The sequence below is a fragment of the Pseudophryne corroboree genome, chromosome 4, assembly GCF_028390025.1.
Source record: "Pseudophryne corroboree isolate aPseCor3 chromosome 4, aPseCor3.hap2, whole genome shotgun sequence".
Lineage (NCBI taxonomy): Eukaryota > Metazoa > Chordata > Amphibia > Anura > Myobatrachidae > Pseudophryne > Pseudophryne corroboree.
The window spans coordinates 367,929,806-367,952,037 of NC_086447.1; the positions used below are offsets into that span (position 1 = coordinate 367,929,806).

The following is a 22,232-nucleotide window of genomic DNA, read 5'->3' on the forward strand; positions in this document are numbered from 1 at the left end:
TCTGTTCCTGAAACGATGTCCTGCTCCCCCTGTGCAAATATCACTAAAGAAAGAATTTATCTTTGTTAATTAACTGCTTATAATCCTGCTTCCCCTGTACAGATATCATTAATAAGTTAACTTATCTCTGGTAATTAACTGCTAGTACTTTATAATACATGGCTTTATTGTTTACATGCTAATTATGACATGCACCTGAGAAGCAGATGTTAACTATGTATTAACTGTCATTATGTGGCACCGATCTTCCTTCTTTGTACTCTGTTCCTGAAACAATGCTAAGCACCCTCCCATACAGATACGGCAAATGTGCTAACTTATCTGTTTTAATAATCAATAGCTCCGATTCCTATAGCAGTATTTTCATACCAGTTCAATTATCTTACATGGCTTATCTGACCTTCACCTATTTATTTCCGTTTAACCATGCCCCTGTAAACTACGTCTAAGTACAGCTTACCATGTTCAATCGTTAGCTGCATGCAAACCTCTATTTCTATACGAATAAGAGAGTGTATATATATATATATATATATATATATATAGATTAGTTAGGACGTATTCCATGTGGTCATTGCTGTCTTTTGTTCCATTTTACTATTTTAATCGACACATTCATTCTTTATTCGTTTCTTATGTACTGGGCCCCTGATTGAAAGTCCTACGTGGCTTGAACACACCTAATCTACTCAGTAACTACATCTGTGCCGCAACCCTAATAGGACGGACACACCTCTCCGCTGATTGGATACCCGCCGGCCTGTATCGAGATAAAGCCCACGGGAGCCCATTACCATACAGGAAGTGACCAAGAACGGTGAATGGGCGAAACGCGTCTTCCGACCCTCAGCTACTCTGGGACCCGTGACGTCTCCTTCTGCCTAACTGTGCCTTATCACATGCGAGCTTAGCGGTGACACAGCTTCCCAGATTTACAGCGCATCTTCGCGGCTCACATGTCAGACATAATGCTGGGATTCTGACACGGCTGTCTATGGACATTCTCTCCTGCTTACCTACACCTCATCCTACACCCATTCAGTTGCCTCTGAATACTGGATCTACAGCGCACCCCGACGTCACGGTATTTGCACCAACATCGGACTCTGACACGACCACCCTGTGACCACGGACTTTTCTTTTTGCCAAATCTGCGCCTTATCCCACGCCAGCTCCGCGGCTTCTTAGCCCCCTGGATCCACAGCACAGTTCTGCTACACGGCACTCGATCCTCATTGGGACGCCGACACGGGTAATATCTGTTTCCAGGGTTACCCGTACTACCATATTGTCTTTCTTTTTGCGTGCAATACACATCATTGCAGTAGCCTGTATTAATTTAGATCTATTTATTAGTGACTGTGGATCCATTAATCTATCTTATCTGAATTATCCATCATTGACTTTTTATCATAGCTATTACAGCTCATACAATTAATTTAGCCTCAGCTTTATATATTTAATTCAGGTCTCAATAGTACAGAGACCTGTTATAATTTACATTTGGTGTTCTTTACAATTTTGAACATCTTTTCATTTATTCCAGCCAGAATACTGTTCTTCTTTCCCTATATATGATCTATCTTTAGTGACCATCTATTCCTGCTATCCGTTATAGTGGTGTATTTATATCAACAAATTAAGGACATTTATTTATGTTTTTTTGAGATATTACCTACTATCGGTATCAACATTGTGACGCCATCTGCAGAATTTCCTCTTTTTCCCTTCTTTTCTACATGGCTACCACCCAGTGACTTATCTGTGACTATATTCACTATTCGGTATCTACATTTGGCACCTTGTATCATAATACATTAATCAGCTATCATTATTCAATCATTGAAAATGACTGTCTCATTGAGAACCTCTTTTTCCGACAATTGCTTTAATTTCGGGACTCTCACCATTGATTCAGGGGTATTTTACCCCTGTCTAACATTGGCAGCAGATCCCCCTTTCACTGTATCTTCCTCTTCTTTTCTATTTGAGTACCACCTCCAACACTTTATGTCATTCATGAACTCTCATCAGTGATTCCAGAAGCAATACTACTAATTTTCTACTATCATACCACACTGGTAACGCCTGAATCCTTCCGATCTTGGAAGCTAAGCAGTGTTGGGCTGAGTCAGTACTCGAGTGGGAGACTCTTGAGGAATACTCGGTTTAGTAGAAAATTCTGGGCGGCCAGGCTCAGTGTCTAACACTGACAGCAGATTAATCTTTTCTTCATTCAATCTGTTTTTTATCTCTATCCTAACACCAGTTGTAAGGAATACAGCTGACCGTATTAACAATCTTAGCTATTACCGAGGCGCTAAGTGTCTAGCAGTTCGCTTTACTTTAAGATTATACAGCTCAGGCAGTCAGTTGAGACCAATTTATGGATTGACCATACATTTGAAATATTGATGTTACCCAGGCAGCCTGGAACCATTATTGGATATTAATATCAGCATTACTGGTTCCATTGTTTATTTATGTATTTTCCTACTTGTACATTCAACTACTATGTGTTTTATTTTATTATCAATAAATATTAAATTTTAATCTATATCTTTTTTGATACTTCCACAATTACAGTACATAAGAGTGCACCCACAAAAGAGTCTTCTTTTCTCCTTTGTCTTGTATGATTCAAGTGGAACGCAGGGACAACCTTCGGCAGGAACTGCTGCCTAGTCTGGAGCTCTGCTCTGTCCTCGTAAAAGACCAAGTATGGACTTTTACACGACAAGCCCCCCAATTCCGAGACACGTCAAGCAGCAGCCAGGGCCAGTAACATCACAGTCTTCCACGTGAGGTACTTGTCTTCTATTGTCATAAGAGGTTCAAACCAGGAAGACTGTAGAAAATACAACACTACATTCAGATCCAAGGGTGCAGTAGGCGGCACAAAAGGAGGTTTGATGTGGAGTACACCTTGCAAGAATGTCTGAACTTCTGGCAGCACTACCAATTTCTTCTGGAAGAAAATGGAGAGGGCTGAAATTTGACCTTAATAGAACCCATACATAAGCCTTTATCTACACCAGCCTGCAAGAAATGTAAGAAACGTCCCAAGTGAAACTCAGCAGGCGGATACGTGCGCTCCTTGCATCAAGAGACATATCTCCTCCAGATATGAGGATAGTGTTTTAACGTCACCGGTTTTCTTGCCTGAACCATGGTAGCAATAACCTTTTTGGAAAGGATCCGTGTACCACACCCTCCGAGTCCAATCCGGGGCCAATCAGAATTGCCTGGACTGATTCCTGATTCGCTTGGGGGCAATGGAATTGGAGAAAACAGGCAGAGCAGCAAGTAAGGCCAAAGCGATGTCAGTGTATCCACTGTCCTCGCCGGAGGGTCCCTGGTTTACGAGCAATACCAGGGAAGTTTCTTGTTGAGACGAGAAGCCATCATGTCTGTCTGAGGCAAGCCCCACCGGTTGATGACACGCTGGAACACCTGATGGTGGAGATCCAACTCCCCCGGGTGGAGATCTTGACGACTCAGGAAGTCCGCTTCCCAGTTGTCCACACCCAGAATGAAGATTGCTGACAGAGCTCTTGCATTTCTTTCCACCCAGAGGAGTATCTTTGACACCTTTCGCATGCAGGCTCTGCTTTTTGTCCCTCCTTGTCGATTGCTATACACCACTGCTGTGGCGTTGTCCAGCTGTACCTGGATCGCGTGATCCCTGAGCAGAGGAGAGGTCTGAAGCAGAGCATTATAGATCACCCGAAGTTCCAGAATGTTGATCGGAAGGAGGCTTTCGTGGGTTGCCCACCTGCCCTGGAGCCACGCCCCTTGGGTGACAGCTCCCCATCCCGCAGACTTGCATCCGTTGTGAGGAGGGTCCAATCCTAAATCCCGAAACTACGGAATTCCAGGAGATTGGAGGACTGCAGCCACCACAGGAGGGAAATCCTGGCCTGAGGTGACAGCCAAATCATCCGATGCATCTGTTAATGTGATCCGGACCACTTGCACAGGAGATCCAACTGAAATGTTCTGACATGAAACCTCCCATATTGGATCGCCTCGTATGAGGCGACCATCTTTCCCAACAGTCTTATGCAAAGATGGATGGACACTCGAGTAGGTCAGAGTATCAGCCAGACCATCTCCTGAAGTGTTCTCACTTTGTCCTCTGGTAGGAACACCTTCTGGGCCACAGTATCCAGCAACATCCCCAGGAACAGGAGCCGCTGTGTCGGCCCCAGGGGGGACTTCTGTAAGTTGAGGACCCACCCATGGTGTGACAGAAGTTGGATAGTGCGGTTGAAATGGAGCAATAACAGCTCCCTGGATCTTGCCTTTATCAGAAGATCATCCAGGAAAGTGACAACATTGACCCCCTGCACCCAGAATTGGAACATCATCTCCACCATCACCTTCGTGAATACCCTCGGAGCTGTGGACAGGCCGAAGGGCAGTGCCTGGAATTGGAAATAATCGTCCAGCAGGGCAAACCGCAGGTGCACCTGATGAGGTGTAATGGTTAGCATTACTGCCTCACAGTGATAAGGTCATGGGTTCGATTCCCACCATGGCCCTAACTGTGCGGATTTTGTATATTCTCCCCATACTTGTGTGGGTTTCCCCCGGGTACTGCGGTTTCCTCCCACAATCCAAAAAAATACTGGTAGGTTAATTGGCTCCCAACAAAATTAACCCTAGTGTGAATGTGTCTGTGTGTACATGTGATAGGGAATATAGATTGTAAGCTCCACTGGGGCAGGGACTGATATGGGCAAAATATTCTCTGTACAGCGCTGCGGAATATGTGTGCGCTATATAAATAACTGGTAATAACTAATAAATAAATGAGGCGGCCAAATTGGAATATGGAGGCATGCATCCTTGATATCCAAGGAGACCATTAATTCCTGTTCTTCCAGACCCGGCAATCACTGTTCGCAGGGATTCTATTTTGAACTCGAACACCTTCAAATCAAGGATTCAAGGATTTTAGATTCAAAATGGGTCTTACCGAACCGTCCGGTTTTGGCACCACAAACAGGTTGGAGTAAAACCCCTTGCCGCATTGTGGTATTAGTACTGGAACAATGACGTGGAACTTTTGGATGGCCTGTTGCAATGTAACTTGCATATCCTCCAAAGCTGGTAAGCTTGATTTGAAAAATCGTTGGGGAGGAGAACTGTCGAACTCCAGCTTGTAGCCCTGAGAAACGAGATTTCTGACCAAGGTATCCTGGCAGAAAGTCTCCCAGAAGCGTCTGAAGTGACGCAGTTGAGCTCCCGCCTCGAGATCCCCTCGAGGTGGGTACAGTCATGCTGAGGCCTTAGCGGAAGCAGAACTGGTGGTCTGTTACCGAGAGTTGGAGCTTGCAGGCTTTCTGGACTTACCTCTGGTGCTTCTAGTCGCATTGGAGGCACCTCTGGCCTTAGATTGAAATCTGTGAGACCGAAAGGACTGGCCAGATGGCCCCGGGTAGGAGCGTCTTGCCGGCGGGGGCCCCAGAGGGAAGAAACGTGGATTTCCCAGCCGTAACCTTGGAAATCCAGGTATCCAATTCAACCCCAAAGAGCCATTCCCCAGAAAAGGGGAGGGATTCCACACTACGTTTGGATTCTGCGTCAGCAATCCACTGATGCAACCACAAGGCCCTGCACGCCCACACTGCCATGGCAGAAGTCCTACCATTAATGATCCCCATCTCCTTGAGCAAATCACAGAGGACACATGTAGTGTCCTGATTGTATTTTAGGAGGGTCACCAAAGTGACCAAGGGCATATCCCTGAAAGGCCCCCATGAATTTGAGTGGCCCAGGAATTAATGGCATGGGTCATCCAGCAACCCGCAATGACCGGCCTTTGTGATACACCTGCTGCCATGTAAATAGATTTGAGTGTAGTCTCTATTTTTCTATCCGCAGGATCCTTCATAGTAAAGGAGCACGGCGCAGGCAGCACCACCTTTTTGGACAGATGAGAGACTGACACATCAACTCCTGGGGGTTCCTCCAAAAAATTTCTAGCTTCAGGAACAAATGGGAAAGTGTGCAAATTTTTTTGGACACTTGGTACTTTTTGTCTGGATTTTTCCAGAATCGGAATCCCCACTAACGGGATTCAAGTCATCCCCATCCTCCTGTATATCCTCATCTGTATCAGAGAGTAGAGCAGGTAACCCACACTTCTGTGGACCTGCATGAGAGAGGGGGGCGGGGCTGTGCTGCATCAGCCCTAGCAGCTAAATCTGCAACAGCCTGTTGTAGTAGCTGAGTTTTCTGTACATTAGCAGTGAGCTGGGATGACGTTTCTGACATCATAGTTTTTAGAGACACTAGCTAGTGGGACTCTGGACCCTCTCCCCCAGCCCCTTCACTGTTTTGTGAAGATTGGCTGCATTGTTCACATGAAATAGATTCAGATGATAATAGAGAGAATCTGGGGTGGCATACACTGCACAGCTTGTGTTTACCCATGTTTCACAGTAAGCACAATAACATACACACAAACAGTTATATTGCAAGCCTGCCCTACTGTATGTGAGAGGATACACAGAGAGAGGACAGCAGCACAGCCCTAGCAGTACAGCCCCAGTGAGGTTGTCAGCTTACTATTTACCAGTAAACACTATCAAATTATGTCCTAGAGAGGACCCAGATAGTGTACACTAGTGGCTGTCCCCCTTTTCTACACCCTGTACCAGAGATTCAGCGTGGCTGAGGAATCAGGAAGCGCTGTGTGCGCTGAGAATGGCTGCAGTAAGCAGAGGAAGGTGCCAAAATGCCTCAGGTCCTGCTCTGATGTAGCTCCGCCCCCTCCAATGGCACCAGAGTTACAGTGATCTATTATACTGGCAAAGTCTCCATTTAGCTTAAAAACATCACAAGTGCTAGTCAAAGCGTTTTTGTGCCAGTCTACATGGGGGATCTTAGCGGGAGCCCCCGGGAGGGTCCCATACACTGCGCCTGTGGTCAGCCACACAGTGAACCGGGGGACACCCCTATTCGGGCCCCCGGTGTGTACTCACCACCGATGTCACCTTCAGGCAGCATTAGGGGTGTGCGGAGTGCTGCGGCTGTGACAGCCAAGGCGCAGTGCCTCGCTGAACAACCCGTCAGGACAGTGGTCCTGCAGCGGGGGAAGCAGCTCTGCACCCCCCTTCCCCATAACTCCCACGGTGCAGGTATGCTGTTGCCTAAACAGCATACCAAAAATAACAAACCTAAAAAGAAATTGAAGAAAACAAACAAACTCTGGAGCTCAGAGATGTGCATCCTCTCTTGAGAGCACTTTTTTCTAAACTGCCTGTGTGAGGGGGCATAGAGGGGAGAGCCAGCACACCTAGTTGAAGAAATTTAAAGTGCACTGGCTCCTTTGGACCCCGTCTATACCCCATCGTACTAGATTTCCCAATATCCCTTATGGATGCTAGAGAAAAGGAGATTTATGGTAGACTTACCATGGTTAAATCTCTTTCTGCGAGGTACACTGGAATCCACAGGGAATAACATCGGGGTGTACAGTTGGATCTTGATCCGAGGCACCAACAGGCTAAAGCTTTGACTGTTCCCAGGTGCACTGCACTGCCTCCTCTATAGCCCCGCCCCCAGGTACTGGAGCTCAGTTTTGTTAACCAGTCCAATGCAGTAGCAGGTAAGAGAGATGGCAGATTGACTTCCAGTGGGCGGGGCATCCAGCATGGCCGCATTTTAACTGAGCTCCCTACAGTGACCTGCATAATTAGTGCCCATCCTGCATAGATCCTGCTTAATTCTATAATTTAATCAAACACCTGCAAAGCCCAAACTATGAGGATCACTTTGAGGTCACTTTTGTTGGGGAGAGTTTACTCTCCAACGGAGTCCGGTCACCGTAACTGATGGCCCTCATGGCAGCCTGAGACGCTGGGAGTAGCATGCCTCCTCCCTCACTCACTGTGAATCTGTACGCCGGCTCCCTAACCTATTTCCGAACAGGCTCACGCTATCTGGCGACAGCAGTGTTATCCCCGCTGGACCCCTAACGACTTATCTGAGCCCCGGTGGCGTTGTGCTGCCACTTTGCCCGACGATTGAGGATCCAAATGCCGCTCACCTTCTTTCGCTAATCCCCCTGACGGGGTGAACCCTGGAGCGATGTCCTGCTGATCTTCTACTGGATCGGCTGTGGGTTTGAAGCGGAGGAGCCATGCACTGGAGATGTATAACCGTGGGGGACCCGTGACCAATGTAGTCTGACCTTTCTGATCTGAAGCGGTCTGGTGGAGACACGCTGTGTGCACCCGGTGGAGGGCTCATCGAGACCGCTCACCGCAGCGGCGTGACTGCTGGACCCTCTGTGGAGCCCTGACGCCAAAACAGATTCGGATACCCGGCTACATTTGTCTTGCCTCAACCGACCTTTACCCCGGGGAGAACTGATTAGCAGAGGGTCGCGCTTGAACAGCTTTGTCCCGGCGGCCTACGGTGCCAAGGTGAGAGATCTGACCCCGGGACTGACGGGGGTGACACCTGGTGGGTCCCTGATTGGTCTACGCCTTCTGGAAACCTGGACTTTTGAAGAATCGGGCGCCGGCGTCTGTGAAGGTCTCTGAGCTGGCTATAACTACCGGAGGGGACGTGGATGAACTGCTCAGATCTGTACTAAAGCTGTCTGTGCTCCCCCACTACTCTTTTGATTAATATTCCCTTTTCGATCGCCCCTTTCTTCAAACCTTCCCACCTTTTGTGTTTTCCGTTTCCCTCCCTGAACCATTTTACCCTACCCCAGATCTCATCTTCCCCCCTTACTGTCTTTGCTGGTCTTTCAGATGCTCACTTGTGGGCATTTGCTCCCTAACTCCTTTACAGTACTGCCTGTGTACACTATTGACTTATAGGCGCAGGACCTTTCAATGGTTATTGCATGACAATTGCTGGAACGGCTCCTAACCGATCCACTGATGGAAGAAGGCCCAGTGTCTCGAACATTCAGTTGTTTCAGTGTACACTATCTATTGTGCAGCAACAGTTTACTAAACGTAAACTATAACTGATAGAACAGTGCCATCTAATGGCTCTCAGTTAATGTGCCTTGCATTCTGCTGAAATCCTTTAATGGTTAAATGGGACGTTTTTTATTTATTTTTCCGGATATTTCTATTTTCTGTTGCTTGACACCTCAGTTTGTTCCATAGTACGTGTTTCTACATACACCAGTGTTAGTTGTAGATTGTTACCTGGGAGATTCCGTGTTGTTGCTAATAGTAATTCCGTTATTATACGCTATCACAGGGCCATCTTATGTCGCCGAGCTACACTTTTCGTAGATATAGATGTAATATCAATGTTTTTATGGCTGTAATTTTTGGTAGGGATGCTGCCCAACTGGATTATGTCCTAAATAACTTGGTTTAGTCTCACACTACCGCCCGAGACCCACATATATCTTTTACTTATTATTACTGCTATCGGTGACTGTTAGTCTATTTGTTTCAGGAGGTACAAATTTCTCTTTACCATATCCCTTAGGGTATGGACAAATACCACGACAAAAACATGCCTCCAAAACAATCAAACACCTCCTATAAAGCGGGGAAGGGGAAAGAAGCACCCCCTAAATCGGGTCCACCCTCTCCTGCTGGTCCTGAGGCGGAAACATCTAGCTTATCTGGTGGTAAAACTCCTCCCTTGACAGCTAGAGAAATCTCAGATTTCCTTATGCCCCTACTATACAAACGATTTGATAATCTCCAAGCCTGCTTAGATGCAGGGCTAGCTCGCATAGACTCACATGCGACACGTATCTCAACACTAGAATCGAGAGTGAGTGATGTCGAGGACCTTACCAACTCTTGCCAGGAGGAGGTCTCTACCCAGAGTAAATTCATACAGCAATTACAGGACAAATTGGAGGACCTGGAAAGGTAGGAATAACCTTAGATTTATAGGTATTCCAGAATCCGTGACGGGTCCAGCCCTTACCTCCTATCTCAGCGTGGACCTCCCCACTTCGCTGGGGATCATAGATGACATTGAGGTCCCATATATTGAGAGAGCTCATAGGTTAGGAGCACTACGAGACAGGGCACAGAAACGCTCTTGTCCAGTTATTGCCCGATACCTAGACTATAGGGCCAAGGAACACATTCTGGCAGCATACCTTAAAACCAGGGACTTGCTTGTCAAGGGCCACAAAATCTTAATATTCCAAGATTTTTCAGTTGGTGTGGCTCAAAAGAGAAAGGAATTCTCTGATGTTTGCTCGTACCTACATAATAAAACCATTCGATTTGCCTTATTATACCCAGCTAAACTACGGGTCTTAGAAAATGGAAACCAGGTTTTTTTTTATACAGACCCAGAGGTGGTGAGATCACATTTTTTGACACACAGGTCGCCACCACGATCACCTAATAGCTAGGCTATCGGTCACAGGACCGTCCTGGTTGCGGTAGCTTGTGTAATCTTACCTCGGGCGGAGGTGTGTTGATTTAATTTATAGTTGTTGTTTTTTTACGTTTCTTCTTAAGTATGGCATCTCTTCTAACTAGATTTTGTAGATACTAGTAGTAGTGATCAGTGTGCGCACCGCTAGTCCTAGTTGGTGCCCACCATGGTTATGGTTGATAGGAAAATTTTAGAAAATGGAGTTAAGAGTCATTGTGGAATATCGTTCATGTTTCACACAATATTGTTATGCTATGTATTTTACGTCACCGTGTTGTTCGCACTTTTAAAAATTTTCTTGGTGTGGACGCCTTGGGTTGAGGGGGGAGCTGCCATTATTTACCCAGAAATATTGATTCTTTGTCAGTCCTTTCACTGCCCCTTTGGGGTTGAGTAGCCATGCCGTCTGCTGTTACTTCCTCATCTGAGGTACTGCCTCCAAAAACCATACAATTTATTTCCTGGAATGTTGATGGTCTAAATTCCCCAGTCAAACGGCGTCGTGTAGCCACAAACCTCAAACGTTTTCACCCAGATGTAATTTTTTTTTTTTTTTTTTTACAGGAAACTCACTGGATGACGGGCTGAGAAAATATTTTAAAGGCTCCTTGGCTAGGCTCCTGTATATCTGCTCCTTTTCGTACGAAGGCCAGAGGCGTAGCCATACTTTTCTGAATAAACCTTCCTGTAACTGTTTTGGCAGAAATTATTGATCCAGAAGGCAGATACATAATATTGGATATCGAGCTCTTCCATAATAAAAAATCTAGTCCATTTGTATGCCCCGAACCTTAATACACATATTTATTCAGGACCTCAGTCACACTCTCCAAAGTAGAATACATTTTCCCTTGATAGTGGGAGGGGATTACAACATGGTGGATGATCCCACAGTCGATAGATCCCCGATTCTACCAAGGACCACTGACCCTCATAGCAAACACTTAATGGCTTTTCGTGATTCTTTAGACCTTTCTGATCCATGGAGACTGCTGCATCCTGACGACAGAACACACACCCACTTATCATTGGCCCATAAAACACTGTCTCGTATTGACAAGTTCTTAATTGTCGATTAATTAATTTCCAATGTTAGTAGGGTGGACATACTTGACATATTGATTTCTGACCATGCCCCTGTCACATTAGCCCTAACTCACCCTCATATGTACCCAACGGATCACATATGGCGCGTCCCACAATATTTGGCTGACTTGGAGGATTTTAAATTATATCTTACATACCACTGGACTAACTATGTTGATGAAAACATAGAATATTGGGATCGACCCAACATTTTTTGGAATGCCTCTAAGGCAGTAATGAGGGGTCATATAATTAGCTATGTTTCCCGGAAAAAAAGAGAAGCTAAAACGGAATATGCTACATTAAAGGCAGCGATGTCTATAGCTTTCCAAACTTATACTTCCACCCCCACAGATGCCGCTCTTACTGAATACAAACAAGTGACACTTGCTTGAAACTTACTTAGCGACTCAGGCGAAACACTAAAAATAAATTCTATAGATGGGGTAATAAGGCAGGTAGGTTACCAGCAGCTATCTCCCGACCTCCCAAAAAGAGACATACCATAACTGCTCTTCATCACCCCATATCGGGTCGTATTATTACCAAATCTCAGGAAATAGTAGCGCAGTTTCAGACTTATTTTCAATCCCTGTTTAGTTCTACACCATTGAATACCGATGTACAAGCACAATTGTTTACGGACAATGTGTTACCTCCGTTGACTCCGGATCAGAGGGAGGCCCACATGGGCAAAATAACAGAGGAGGAAATCAATTCCGCCATTTCCAACCTGCCCCATGGTAAATCTCCTAGTCCTGATGGCCTGTCAGGGGACTATTGATAATGTCGATATTATCTTAGACCGCAAAGCTATACCTTTAAATACACTTTTACCGTTGAGCCGCTATGGCCGCTAGATTACGTGCACGTGCTACGCACTCCGTACGCTATTTGCGTACGGAGTCCCGTACGTCGTATGTACTTGACGTACATACGCTGCGCTGAGTGTACGGAGTACGCTCAGCGTGCGCACACACAATGAATAACCTTTAAACCTTGTTAATGATACAATGTAATGAGATGCTTACACTTTAAACCCTTAACAGTAAAGTACTGTAATGATGTTATACCTTATAACCTTAAGTAGCGCTGGCGATACAAAGTACCCACAGTGTGTACACCTTATCAATGCTTATACACCTTATACAGATAAATCTACTTTAAAGCCCATGCAGGAAAGTGAAAACACAACACTGATTTGTAGTTGAAACCACCGGGTTCTAAGGCCACAGTGGATTGATTCCAAAAGATAAAACAATACAATTTATACACTACAGGCTAACAAGTAAATCTAAACAGAATAATGGCTACAGAGAATGTACGTACGTGAGAATATTCGCAAGGGCAACCCGAATCCGGTCCTCCGCTCATCAGGTAGATAGCGTTCAGAGTCTTCTGACCGGCCAGGCAACAATGGTCCTTTTATACACATCATGCATACACAATACAATGGTCACTGTAATCTCATTGTCCATTGGACACAGGGATGTGTCTCTACATTACAGAAAAGTTCATAGGTGGATTTGAAAGGGTGGGCGATGTCTTTTCCCAACTGCTCTAGTGGGTGGTATCCTCTGGATTCCCGCCGCATATGTAATTTACAGTAAATACAGTTAATGTTCATAATCTACTTTTGTACATAACTATACACAGGAACAAGCGATCTTTCTCTAACTAACACCGGAATGTTACCCTCAAAATACCCTACAGCTGGATACTAGACATCACCTTCCAACCTTTATCTGACCCTTCCTATCATGCAAAGGCGAATCTCTCTGTCCAGGAACTGTTTAAACTAGTAATACTCGCTGACATGGTCTAGGGGAACTATATCTAAAATGTATGCTATATGGGTTAAATATGTAATGTTCTAAGAACACGCTACACGCTCACAAACTCCGCCGTAAATACCCATATCATGCGCATGATTGCCGGAGCGATCCTACGCAACTTGCGGATATGTGCACGCACGGCGGACCGAGTGCACGAGCAGCGGGCATGTGCATGGGGTTAGTACAAGTCATATGCATTATGATATTTTTCGACTTTGACAGTCCACCCTTTGGCAGTCAACAATAACTGCCACTATCTAAACATTAAACAGAAAAATATACAATACAATATCTATAAATGATTGGGTGGTAGGAGGAGAGGAGTAGGCGGGAAATGTATGACCTAGTGGGATAGTAAAAGCATGTATGTATGAAATCCATGTCTGAGGGGCATGTATCATCATGCCGTACATGTTCTAGATAAGCTTCGAGGTATTACGAAGTATACATTAAATCCTTCTTATCCCGTATTAAGGGTCTGTAAGTGGGCCAACAAACACTACCGAGCTATTTTCGGCTTCTTGTTCCAACAACTGGGGTGCACATTTAGTTGTTGATACATGGAGGGGGAACATATGTGAATGCTAATATGTGGATATCACCTGTCGACTATGTGTGATACTACCTGAAGGTTGTAGAGATGAAGATAAGAAACGTATCACAAATACATTCACATAACATTTGTGCAATCGTTCTTGGCTGTTGGTTGAAGTCTTGTCCGGATGGGTGTATCCTTGCTGTGGGTGATAATCAGAGTCTTTAAAAGTCTTTTAAAGTGTCCATTAAAGTCTTTAGAGTGTCCGTTAAAGTCTTCTTCCGAATGGCTGTATTTTTGCTTGAGGGGAAAACAAAGGAGAAACGGGTGAAAGAAACGGACTGACGGACCGTGGAATCACGTCTTATCACAACATTGTCTCGATTGATGGGTCATAAATTAAATCAGTTGTTGTAACAATGCCCCCGCTCCTTAAACTCATCACTTTGGTACTGCGCTTGCACTACATTAAAAATCGAACACATCTAAATATCAAACCAATCATTACGACGACTCCCAGGATACAAAGGAGAAACTTTCCTACACTCACGATAACATTTTGAGCCCATTCTCCTAAACCTGAGAACCAATTGCGTGGGTTCAACCATGAGACCCAGCCGGTCAGTTCATTACTCACAGCAGTAAGGGTAAGGTTGTGTCTACTTCGGAACTCCCATTTTAATTGCAAGATATCGTCCATCTTTTGATCTATGACCTCGGTGGGGTCATCAGTGCTGTTTGTAATGTACGTGCAGCACTTCACACCATACTGAGTTGCTAGGGTGACACAATACCCGCCTGTCACCGCTGTGATGTAATTGAGAACCATCCTGTGCTGGATCAGTTCCGTTTTGTAAGCTTGCAATTCCCTCCCAGTATACCTGAAGGTGTCATCATACATCTCGGTGATATTATCTATCAGGTTCGCTAGCGCATGAATATACCTAAAATTTATAATTCCTCTGGCGTACCGCCAGATATCTAACGCGAGTAGGAATTGAATCCCGGTGGATTCGTGGATCAAATCAGAGGCTGAGTGCTCTGTCCTATCTATAAGGTGTCTTTTAACGATGTGTTCGTAGTGAGTATGAGTGTAAGGAGCTTGAGCATTGCGGTGAACGTCTTTCATCTTATTATGGGTTATGGTCATAACTTCTGGCAACACTCTTCCAATGTAACACAATCCCTCTGAGTTTGGGGCAAGCCACTTATACGCCTTCCTCCCGCATATGAAATATGCATCATCGGGGAGAACATATGGTACAGAATATGACATTACCATATTGCAAACCTTCCAGGTGAAAAATCCTATCCCTAACTCTCTCATCTGTTCAGTATACGTATCAGGCTGTATGATATGCGCACAGTACCCTGGAGATACTTCTCCAACCCTCATGGTCCTACTTCCTAGAGTATACCTGTACTGAAAATACCTCCCACCGTTGGCTATTTGGCGTATAAGTTCAGTGTCTACGGGCATTCTATCGGCTCTGTGTGAAAATGCCATGGTTTGGTTATTCCATGTCACTTCCCAATTTCCCGGCTTTCGGGGATTGGAAATGTTGAAACATACTAAGGACCTATCCACATGATATTGGTGGAGCTTCAAACTAGGGGGCCTAGAAATATTACATTTCTTGTCCACCGGTCTCCCACCCCTTAATTCAAGTACCTCATCTATTGTTAAGGGATACGGTACTAGTCCTGACTTGCTCTGACCTTGAGGTACTTGTGAGTACACCCAGCATTCTGTTTGGTTTAAAACCTTACCCACTAATGAGTGATAGTCACTCAATGGATGACGGTCCATGTTGATATTAAGGCTGGACTGACATCTCTGGATGCACCCGTCCTCAACTATGTTTTCACAATTTCTACAGATACAATTTTCTTCAGCCAATAACCCTTCACAGTGTCTCCTAGTTTCTTGACTACCAGATCGTTTTCTGATACTCGCCTTTGCTCGGTGAATGTGTTGCTCTTGGAATTCTATCAATCCGTCCTTGCCATCAGAACCCATTCCAGATCCTTTCTCGACCTCTCTGGTACTCTCACCGAAATAGACTGCTCTGGTCAACAACAGGGTCAACAGGAAAACCCGGAATGCAGTCTCTTGGGGTAAGTCCATCTTGCTAAGGGGAGAGAAAAAGGAGCAAGGAAGGGGGGGGAGGAAAGGAGGGTAATGGGAGATGGAGAAAATAATAAAAAGGAAAAAGAAATTTTTGTGCGACAGCCGCCTCTGGTCTTGTAGTTCTCTGTGCTCAGGTGCCGTGACAACAGTCCTGCCTCTCAACCTTCCCGGAACAAGCACTCCGGTGACACAATTTCCTCCACACTCTGCTCTTTATCACGGGCTTTCTCTGGGTCAGCGACCTTCTTACAGTGGGACGAGTGGACCCAAGTCTCTCTCTCGGCAACTTTCAATGCTGTCATGCTGGTTAGTAAGACTTGGTACGGTCCTTCCCACCGGTCAATAAGGCAACCTGAGCGTAGAAAATTTCGAATCATTACATAATCCCCAGGTTCAATGTCATGACAATTACTGTCTGGTAGGTCAGGAATCACCAGCTTTAGATTACTGTTTTGATTCCTCAACTGCTTGCTCATCTTAACCAAATATTTCACAGTCACTTCATTATTGCATTTCAAATCATCCTGGGTGTCAATCATTACATGGGGTTGTCGACCAAAAAGAATCTCAAAGGGTGATAGGTTAAGGGGGGACCTGGGAGTGGTTCTGATGCTGTACAATACAAGTGGCAAAGCTTCTGGCCACAACAATCCAGTTTCAGCCATCACTTTGCTCAGCTTGTTCTTAATAGTGCTGTTTACTCTTTCCACTTTCGCACTCGCCTGTGGGCGGTACGGAGTATGCAGCTTACTATTAATTCCCATTAGTTTGCACATTACCTGAAAGGCTTCACCTGTAAAATGGGTACCCCTATCACTTTCAATTATCCTAGGGATACCATATCTGCACTCAAATTCCTGCACGATCTTCTTTGCGGTGAACGTAGCAGTATTTGTGGCAGCGGGGAATGCTTCTACCCAATTTGAAAACACGTCAATACAAACTAACACATACTTTAAATTTCTGCAGAGTGGCAACTGTATGAAATCAATTTGTATTACCTGAAAAGGGCCGTCTGTTGGCGGGATATGGGATGGTTCTGTTGGTATTGACTTTCCAATATTCTTCCTCAAGCAGATAAGACATGTCATTGCTCTCTTACCCGCATGAGAAGAGAATCCTGGCGCACACCAGTAGGCTCTCACCAGCTTACACATGCCCTCTTTGCCCAGATGAGTCAGACCGTGTGCCGCCTCAGCTAAGCTTGGAAGATATGCTCTGGGGGCTACTGGCTTACCTTGTCCATCTGTCCAGAGTCCTGAGGACTCCTGGCCATATCCTTTTGACCTCCAGACTGCCTTTTCCTGTGGAGAACACAAATTTTGCATTTCACTTAATTTTTGTGTGTTGACGGTATTGAATACCATCAGTTGTGTGATATCTGTCTGTATGGGGGTGCTGGCTGCTGATTTAGCAGCTTCGTCTGCCCGGCTGTTACCAAGTGACACTGGGTCTTGACTGTAAGTGTGGGCTTTGCACTTGATAACAGCCACTCTGTCAGGTTCCTGTATCGCTGTTAGAAGCCTTTTTATATGGGATGCATGCGCTACAGGTGTGCCAGCTGCCGTCATGAAATTTCTGAGGCGCCATAGGGCCCCGAAATCATGCACTACTCCAAAGGCATACCTAGAATCCGTGTAGATATTGGCTGACTTACCCTTAGCCAATTCACACGCTCTGGTTAGGGCGACCAGCTCAGCAACTTGTGCTGAGTGTGGTGGGCCCAGGGGTTCGGCCTATATGATACCTTTGTCATCTACGACTGCGTATCCAGTACACAAGTCTCCCGAGTCCGTCTGTCTGTGGCAACTGCCATCAGTGTAAAAAGTAAAATCTACGCCTTCCAGTGGTTTGTCACTGATGTCGAGTCTTGCAGTGAAAGTTTGGTTCAGATATTCCATACAATCATGTGTGTCAGTGTCTGTACTAAATCCTCCTTCACCATCACTCTCATCCTCCACCCTTTGTGCCTGTCCAGGCACACCTGGGAGATACGTTGCAGGATTTAGTGCGCTGCATCTCCTTATGGTGATGTTTACAGGGGCCATTAGTGCTAATTCTCACCTTGTAAACCATGCTGATGAGACATGTCTGGTTTGGGCAGAATTCAGTAAGGCTGACACTGCATGAGGTGTATGGATGGTCAGGTTGTGTCCCAACACTACGTCTTCGCTTTTACTCACTAGCAAAGCTATCACTGCAACACTTTGCAAGCATGTGGGGAGAGATCATGCTACGGTGTCTAGCTGAGCGCTGTAGTAAGCTACCGGCCTGCTGGCATCACCATGTCTCTGGGTTAGAACACCTGCCGCACACCCAGCACTTTCCGTACCGTACAATTCAAAGGGTTTCCCATAATCTGGTATACCTAATGCAGGTGCGAAATCCGATCTGGTTTGTTTGACGAGACCATCTCTTGCAAAGGTAAAGCTAGTATGGAGAACCCTGGGATCCAGTTTCGGCAGTACCCACACATTCCTAGGAAAGTGCGGATCTGTTGCTGGGATTGTGGCAGAGTCATGTCGCGAATCGCCTGTATTCTATCAGCGGTGAGGTGTCTCAGTCCTTGTGTTAAGCAATGTCCCAAATATTTCACCTTGGTCTGGCATAACTGTAACTTATCCTTTGAAACCTTGTGTCCCGTATTAGAAAGGTGAAACAGAAGCTGTTTCGTGTCTTTCAAGGACGATTCGAGTGAATCAGAACACAGCAGGAAGTCATCTACATACTGTATTAATACTGATCCGCTCTCAGGTTGAAAGGATTGTAAACAGTCATGCAAAGCCTGGGAGAAAATACTTGGGCTGTCAATGAAACCTTGGGGTAAGCGAGTCAAGGTGTACTGTACTCCTCTGTATGTAAATGCAAACAAGTATTGGCTGTCAGGGTGCAGAGGGACCGAAAAAGAAAGCAGAGCAGAGGTCAATGACAGTGAAAAACTTTGCAGTAGGAGGAATTTGCATGAGGATGACAGCTGGATTTGGCACTACGGGGAATTGGCTCTCAACTATTTTGTTTATCCCCCTTAGATCCTGCACTAGCCTGTAACCCCTCCCCCCACTCTTTTTCACAGGGAAGATGGGACTATTGGCAGTGCTGGACGTCCTAACTAGAATGTCCTGTTGTAGCAAGCGCTCTATGACTGGGTAAACTCCTAATTCCACCTCTGGCTTCAGAGGATACTGTGGGATTTTTGGAGCTATCCTACCATCTTTTACTTGCACCACTACAGGAGCTACATTTGCCATCAATCCAGTGTCTTGTCCATCTTTGGTCCAGAGGGACTCCGGTATCTGGGAGATCATTTCCTCTACCTTGGATGGACACCTGTCTATAACAGCAGAGTGTGACATTAACCTTTGTGGGGTGTCTAACATATCCTGCACTTCCTGAACGTGATTCTCGGGTATATCTAAGAAGACACCCTCAGGAGTACAATATATGACACACCTCATCTTGCACAATAAATCTCTCCCAAGTAGATTAGTTGGAGCCAATGCAGCTAGCAAAAAGGAGTGCTTGGTCTGCAAAGCCCTATCGTAATCTCCGCTGGTCTACTTAAAGGATAGTGTTGCACTACTCCTGTTACCCCCATTGCTGAAATTGTTTTACCCGTTGTTTTCATACCTACCGTTGAATTTAACACTGACCTGGCCGCCCCTGTATCTACAAGGAAAGGTAGTGATCTACCAGCTACATCAACTGTAACCTCGGGTTCATTTCCAAGGCTAGCAATCAACTTCACTGGCTGCAAACTACAGGTGTGGCCTGACCCCTATTGTAAGTTGTGACCCTCCCGCAGCGCGCTGGCAGCTACAATATGTGAGGGGGGTAGCTGAGAATTTCCAGAGGTTTGCCAGTTCCTCTTAGGTGGGTACCTCCTGGTTTCCCCTGCATGTGGCTCATAACTCCTCCTATGCGGTCCCTGATCCCAATTACGTGCGTCATACTGTGTGTCATGTTCTGGTCTAGGGGGTCGATATACCTTATGTGGGTCTTTAAAATTACAGTTCCGTGCGTAATGTCCTTCCCTCTGACATTTAAAACATTTTACCACATATGACTTACCATCAGGGGTCTGGGGTTTAGGCTGATGTGGCTTCGTTGTCAGGGCTTTTATACTTACTGTCATCAGCTTATCCCCCTGTGACTCCCTGTGCCTAATGATGTTCCGATCTTGCTCAATAGCGGACTCTCTTAATGCAGCCACCGAGATACCTCTCCAATTTGGTTGAGTGGTTTGTACCCTTGTTCTCATAGAAACATAGAATTTGTCGACAGATAAGAACCACTTGGCCAATCTAGTCTGCCCCCTTTTTTTTTTTTTTTTTAATCTCTAACCTTAATTGATCCTTATTTCTTTGTAAGGATATCCTTATGTCTATCCCATGCATGTTTAAATTGCTCTACTGTCTTAGCCTCTACCACCTCCGATGGGAGGCTATTCCACTTGTCCACTACCCTTTCTGTGAAGTAATTTTTCCGCAAATTTCCCCTGAACCTCCCCCCCTCCAGTCTCAGTGCATGTCCTCGTGTCCTATTGCTTCTCTTCATTTGGAGAATGTTTCCCTCCTGGACTTTGTTAAAACCCTTCATATATTTGAAAGATTCTATCATGTCCCCCCTTTCCCTTCTCTGCTCCAAACTATACATATTGAGATTTCTTAGTCTTTCTGGGTATATTTTGTGATGTAGGCCATGCACCATTTTAGTTGCCCTTCTATGGACAGTTTCTAATGTATTAATATCCTTTTGAAGATATGGCCACCAGAATTGAACACAGTATTCTAGATGAGGCCGTACCAATGACCTATACAGTGGCATTATTACTTCTTTCTTTCTGCTGCTGATTCCTCTCCCAATGCAGCCAAGCACCTGACTAGCCTTCCTCATTGCTTTACAAATAAATATATGGAAGAAAATAGCGCTTGGTGGCAGGGCCGTAACTACGTGTGTGCCAAGGGGGCTTGGCACACAGCGCAGTTGCCCTGGGGGCGCAACGGCCAGCGGCATGCAATGAGTCAAATTGACTCATTACATGCCGCCTCTGTGTGCGCCGTGCTGGAGGAGAGAGACCAGCGCCGGGTTCAAGGAGGAGTAGGGAGGGGGAGCAGGGAGCCGCAGCAGCGCTATTTGATTGGTAGTAAGCGCCGCTGCAGCATCCCCCTCTCCTTCTGTATTGGCTGCCCGGCGCTGCTATGGATGCTGGGATGCGGTTCCTTCATCCCAGCATCCACAGCAGCGCCAGGCAACCAATACAGAAGAAGAGGGGGATGCTGCAGCGGCGCTTACTACCAATCAAATAGCGCTGCTGCGGCTCCCTGCTCCCCCTCCCTCCTCCTCCTTCTCACCTCACACAGCCTGCACCGAGAGGGAGCTGCACGAGGAGCCTGTCAGCGGGGAGAAGGTAAGTATGTCTCTCTCTCTCTTTCTTTCTCTCTCTCTCTCTCTCTCTCTCTCTCAGGGGGACACCGTCTGCCGCAATATGTAAAAAGGGGTCCTGGCTGCCGCAATGTATAAAAAGGGGGTCTGGCTGCCGCAATGTGTAAAAAGGGGGCCTGGCTGCCGCAATGTGTAAAAAGGGGGACTGGCTGCCGCAATGTATAAAAAGGGGGTCTGGCTGCCGCAATGTATAAAAAGGGAACCTGGCTGCCGCAATGTATAAAAAGGGGGTCTGGCTGCCGCAATGTGTAAAAAGGGGGCCTGGCTGCCGCAATGTGTAAAAAGGGGGACTGGCTGCCGCAATGTATAAAAAGGGGTTCTGGCTGCCGCAATGTGTAAAAAGGGGGCCTGGCTGCCGCAATGTATAAAAAGGGGGTCTGGCTGCCGCAATGTGTAAAAAGGGGGCCTGGCTGCCGCAATGTATAAAAAGGGGGTCTGGCTGCTGCAATGTGTAAAAAGGGGGCCTGGCTGCCGCAATGTGTAAAGAGGGGGCCTGGCTGCCGCAATGTGTAAAGAGGGGGACTGGCTGCCGTAATGTGTAAAAAGGGGGGGTCCTGGCTGCCGCAATGTGTAAAATGGGGTCCTGGCTGCCGCAATGTGTAAAATGGGGTCCTGGCTGCCGCAATGTGTAAAAAGGGGGTCTGGCTGCCGCAATGTGTAAAAAGGGTGCCTGGCTGCCGCAATGTGTAAAGAGGGGGCCTGGCTGCCGCAATGTGTAAAGAGGGGGCCTGGCTGCCGCAATGTGTAAAGAGGGGGACTGGCTGCCGTAATGTGTAAAAAGGGGGGGTCCTGGCTGCCGCAATGTGTAAAG

The 22,232-nt window shown here is 46.1% G+C and overlaps 1 pseudogene; it reads left to right on the forward strand.

The window, feature by feature from the left end:
- Nucleotides 1-2,060: 2,060 nt before the first annotated feature.
- On the forward strand, nucleotides 2,061-2,179 carry LOC134912556 (5S ribosomal RNA; annotated as a pseudogene).
- Nucleotides 2,180-22,232: the final 20,053 nt, after the last annotated feature.